Source organism: Hippocampus comes, unplaced genomic scaffold (assembly GCF_001891065.2).
Source record: "Hippocampus comes isolate QL1 unplaced genomic scaffold, H_comes_QL1_v1.1 scaffold249, whole genome shotgun sequence".
NCBI lineage: Eukaryota > Metazoa > Chordata > Actinopteri > Syngnathiformes > Syngnathidae > Hippocampus > Hippocampus comes.
Window position 1 is genome coordinate 2085350 of NW_017805035.1, and position 5007 is coordinate 2090356.

Below are 5007 nucleotides of genomic sequence, written 5' to 3' on the forward strand. Positions count from 1 at the left end.
AAACGCCGCAACGGGAAAAGCGGCCACCTGGCCCGAGATCATGAGCGAGCACCTTCCAAAAGTAACGCTCAAGAGAACATTTCGCCATCATGCGTTGCTAATTTTGACTCAGGCCAAAGACTGCCGTCCGCCAATGATGATCTCAAAAGAGGCCCTTAGGCAAAAAAAAAACTCGATCTCGAAAAAAAAAAAAAAACAAAGACGACCAAACGCTCTGATTTGCGTCCGTGTTGTCCAAAAGCATCGAAGACGGGAAACATTGTGCAGTGGCCGAGTTGTCAAGACACGACACTTCTTGCCCCTGTGGGGATAACGATTTTCGACAAAACGACGACATCGGGTCAGACGTATTTTGTTGACTTTCCCGCCGCCGCAGTCCAGGAAGTCAAATGGCTCGAGAGTGATCGACTTAACCCACACACAGGAAGACTTTTGGTGGGAAATAGTGAACGCATTTAAGATTTCAGATTGTTGGCCGAGCGGTCCAGTGGTTAGCGCGTTGTCCTCAAAGGGCAGAGGCGCAGGGTTCGATTCCAGCCTTCGTGTGTGGAGTTTGCATGGGAAAACTTGATACAAAAACAGACCCGCTTTCTTTGTGTGCACTGGGCCTTAAGAGTGGCCCAAGTCTTTGCGTTTGTTTGTTGGTTCGAGTTTGCTGTTTTCCTTGATCCATGTTTCACTATTGCCAGTAAACACCCCCAATGGGTAACAATGCGAGCCTAAATTTGTTCAATTGACATGATTTCGCTCTCTGGAGAATATTGAAACCCGGTTGGGAAGTGGGTGGGGGGGGGGGTAGGGGGTGGGGCATACAGCAGCGAATAACCTCCAGCAGAAATGAAGCTGTTAGCAAACATGTCATTCTGAGCTTTTGGTTTCTATTTGGGCCACGTGCTCGGGTTACGTACCTAGTTCTGTTTTGGGGGGCGGAGGGGGCATGCCCCCCCATCCCTCCCCCCTCTTTGCGGAGCCCCTTCACTGCAGTATTGGTGGGCGCTGCTGGTGCCGCTGTCAGGCGGCACTGCCGTAAATTAGCGAGTGGCCCCGATGTTTCCTAGGCCATCCGGCACGCTCATGTTTACCAGCCCTTGTTGCCCCTCGACCCCCGCCACCGCCGTGACACCCATGCTGTGTGCCCCGTCTCCAAAACCACGCCATCCATCACAAGCAGTATACCCTTTCAATGAAGATCTCCTGTGGAACAGTGAGGCTTGATGTTTTCCGGCTTCGGGTTCCATTTGGACTTAGCCAAGTGTTGGAGTTGGGCTGAGTGTCAAAATGAGTTCGACTGGTCTAAATTGTCTCCGTCCCATTCTTTTGCTGATGTCACACCAAGACATGGGGGAGTATTGATTTAGCCAATGGAAAAAAGGAGCATTCCAGGGGGAATTAATTCCTTACAGATTGCTCCAAAATGGATTGACATTGTTGGAAATGGAGGCCAATTTCCTGAAGCAAAAAAATACAAAAAGTGTGCTTAGTAGTGCAGAATGGACCATAAATTCCTATCAGCTTAGGTCACGTGGTCACGGCAGAGTGTGGTGCTGGCATGACCATTCGAAACCCCCCCGCTTAATCCAACGCCACCTCGAGTTCATTTTGACTTTTTTTGCAGGTTTTGATTTGTTCCATTTTGTCCCATCGATAGAATTTGTCAAAAAGATTTGTTTAAATAACCATTCACTTAAAATGACTTATTTCATTCAGTACATGAAAAAAATAATTTTGTTAGTAAGTAAAATAAAGAAATAATTTTTTGAGACAGAGAAAATGTTTCTCTTCGTGCACAAAGCACGTACGGAAAAACGTACAGAACGATAGATCAAAAATCGAGGCAAAAAAAAAAAACATATCGTCTGGATACTTACCTCGTATCAGGGTTCCGATTAGTTTTATGGTTATGGTTAATATTTCTCAAAATGCTAATTAGCGAGACATTTGGGTGCGCGGATATAAATGAGGTTAGCCTTGATGTTTCTCCTCTGTGTGAGGATGAATCGCATACATTCGGCAAGCAAGTCTGCTTTTCTGCCCAATCCTGCCCGACTTGATCATAAGCCTCCAGCGTATTGAGTTTCACTTTAATTATTGGCCTGAAAAGCCCCTCAAGAGGCGTACTTGGTCAGTGGGCCACACTGGAATCCCCCTAATAGTAAGTCGGGGGGCTAATTGACCGCCAGGTAAGGTTACATGTGACAGCAATTAAGTCGAGCGCGGGGCCAACTTTATGGCCTCTGGGCAGCTTCACTCCAGGACCCCCAAAGTGGCCTTCGTGGCTTTGTGGCCTTTTTTTTTTTTTTTGCTCATGGAGACGCTCCTCTGACAAGAAGTTTTGTGTGCGCTCACACAATGGAAGAGCATTGGCTACAAGGGATGCAGCAAGCTTTCAAAATATCAGCCCCCGACACCACTTTCACCTCAGGAAACCAAATTGGGCGGTCACATCGAGCTTAACGGGATGTGCCAAAAAAGTCTCAAGGACCTCGACCTGAAATTGAACAGGAAGTCAGCCATTTGGGCTCCAAGCAGCCATTTTGGCTGAATTCCAGGCCTTTTGCACTTTGACGCAAAAAACTAAAACAAAACAAAAAAATGATCGTTAGCCCCCAACCAGTTTCACCGATGGACACGAAATTAGGAGGACAAGCGTGTCTATCATAATTGGATTACAAAAAAGAAGTATTCAGCACTGTTCACCAATATTGAACAGAGGATCATCCATTTTGGCTTGAAGCAGCCATTTTGTGCCAATCCCAGTTCTTTTACTTTCACGCAAATAACAAAACAAAACATGAAATTGGGTATACGCATTTATCATAACAAGACCCCCCCCCCCCAAAAAAAAAAAAAAAATCTAAAGAGCCACTTTCGGGGTGGAGCAGGAAGTCGCTCATGTTGGCTCAAAGCATTTTTGGGCCAACTCCAGTTGTGTTTCAACACTTTGATGCTAAAAATAATGAGCCCTCAACGAAATTTGGTGAGCATGTCCATCACAGCACGAGGCACCAAAAAAGTCTCAGAGACCCTCTTTTGCAAACCAACAGGAAGTCAGCCGCTTTGGCTTGAAGCAGTAGATCAAAGGTGTTGTTGAGTGCATGCCCTCACCACTCATTCAACACTAATAATCTGAGGAACAATTAGAATAATCCTGAAATTCTTCAAACTTGTACTCTAAACAAAGAGAACACAAGGTGCTTTGAACTGGACTATTTAGAACACAGGTGTCAAAGTCAAGGCCCGGGGGCCAGATCCGGCCCGCCGCGTCATTTTATGTGGCCCGCAGGAGTAAATCATGTGTGTCAACTTTCATGATCCTTGCTGAAATCTGTACCGAAATTTCAAATTGTCATGCGTAACAAATAACGTTGAGATTTTGCATCGGCCCTCCGAGGAAAGCCGTAACTTTGAAGTGGCCCACAGCAAAAAATGAGTTTGACACAACCTGATTTAGAATATTTTCCCCTCCTTCAAGGACCCCCAAAAATATACTGTATAATGCCCGACAAATGTTTTTCATGACGTCATTGAGTCATTTGGTGGGTTTGATCAGTTTTTTTGTTGTTGTTTTTTTTGGACTATCTGAGGCCATATCGGACTTCGCCCAACATGATCCTGAACCATCATCGAGCAAAGAAAGAGCCTCGGATTACAAGTCGCTCTTCCCGAGGGAAAACTCGGTGTCATTTGGAGAAGATGGCCAGCACAAGTGAGCGGCACTCAGCTCCACGTCGGACAAATGTGCGAAAGTGATCACCGGCGCGCCAGCTTCTTGTTGATGAGCTTTACAGACAGTCAAAACTCCCCTCACATCAACACTTTGTCAAATGGCCAACAGTTTGCTGATGGCACCTTTTGTTGTTGGCTCCCGTGTGCGCGCTTGTTGTTGCAAGATTGTCTCCTTTCATCCAAAATTGGCTTCTTTGGGAGGACTCCAAAAAAAAAAAGGGAAATGAACAAATGCTTCCAATGGAGCATATCGGCGTATTTATTTCCCTACATTTTGACATCTATGCATGCCCGTTTGCTTGCACGGACGTTCCAAACTGCAATGTGTTTGGATCCTTTTATTGACTTATAATGGCGTCCTAAATGTCCCTTATGCGTGCACGTGCGCCTTAAAAGTTCAGAGCAAAACGTGAGTTGCTTACGCAAACATTTGAAGGCACTTTACGAGTCCTGAAATACTTGAAACGCTCATTGATAGTCGTTCTTCTTTTTGGAAAAGTAGTGTTTTCCAGACACGATTAACAAAGAAGCAGAACTTTGTGCGAAGGATTCAACAATCAGTGGAGCCAATTACATGGTCATCCTCTGAGCCCTGAAGCTTTAAAAAAAAAAGAAAAAAGTCATTCCAAACCACTAACATTTGCCCATTTTTAATCCAGCAATTTATTTTGTGTCGAATGTTTTTTTGAGTGAGTGAGAATGAGAGTTTTTTTCATTGGATGATTAAATTATTTAATTTGATAAAAACAAGGCAAAATCACAAGCATTTGCCCCCCCCCCCCAAAAAAAAAGAACAGTCCGATATATTTTGTTTGTTTTAGGTCATATAAAAACACAAACCTTTTTTTGTATATGAGAGGATTATCATTTTTAAGTCATTAATTTACCCCTTTTTAAAAACTATTCATAGTCCCCTCCTCCTCCAGCCCCCCAAGTAGTTTGGCATTACCTTTTTCAAAAATGCATGGCAGTTCTACTGTGTTTCTGTTATTTAGATTAATTTCACTTCCTGAAAATGCATAAAACAGTCCAAAAAAAAGTAGTTTCAAAAAGTTAAAAAAAAAAAATTACGAGGTATTTTCAAATCCCCCCACAAAAAATTGAAAGTGTCAACTAATTTAATACTAATAGGCAAGCAATTGATGGAGTGATTCTTTTTATTTTTTTTTGGCCTGCCAATCAAGCAAGTTTGTCTCCTGTCAATCCGAAGTGAGGTCTTGGACCCGGTGGGTCCCCTAACCCCGGACCGACACAGGCGGACCCCCGTTTGTTGCGGGGGGG

The 5007-nt window shown here is 44.2% G+C and overlaps 1 protein-coding gene across 1 annotated transcript in view; it reads left to right on the forward strand.

Moving 5' to 3' along the window:
- The window catches only part of nr2f5 (nuclear receptor subfamily 2, group F, member 5), a 62544-nt gene that overhangs the window by 40936 nt on the left and 16601 nt on the right, over positions 1-5007 (forward strand). The window lies entirely within an intron of this gene.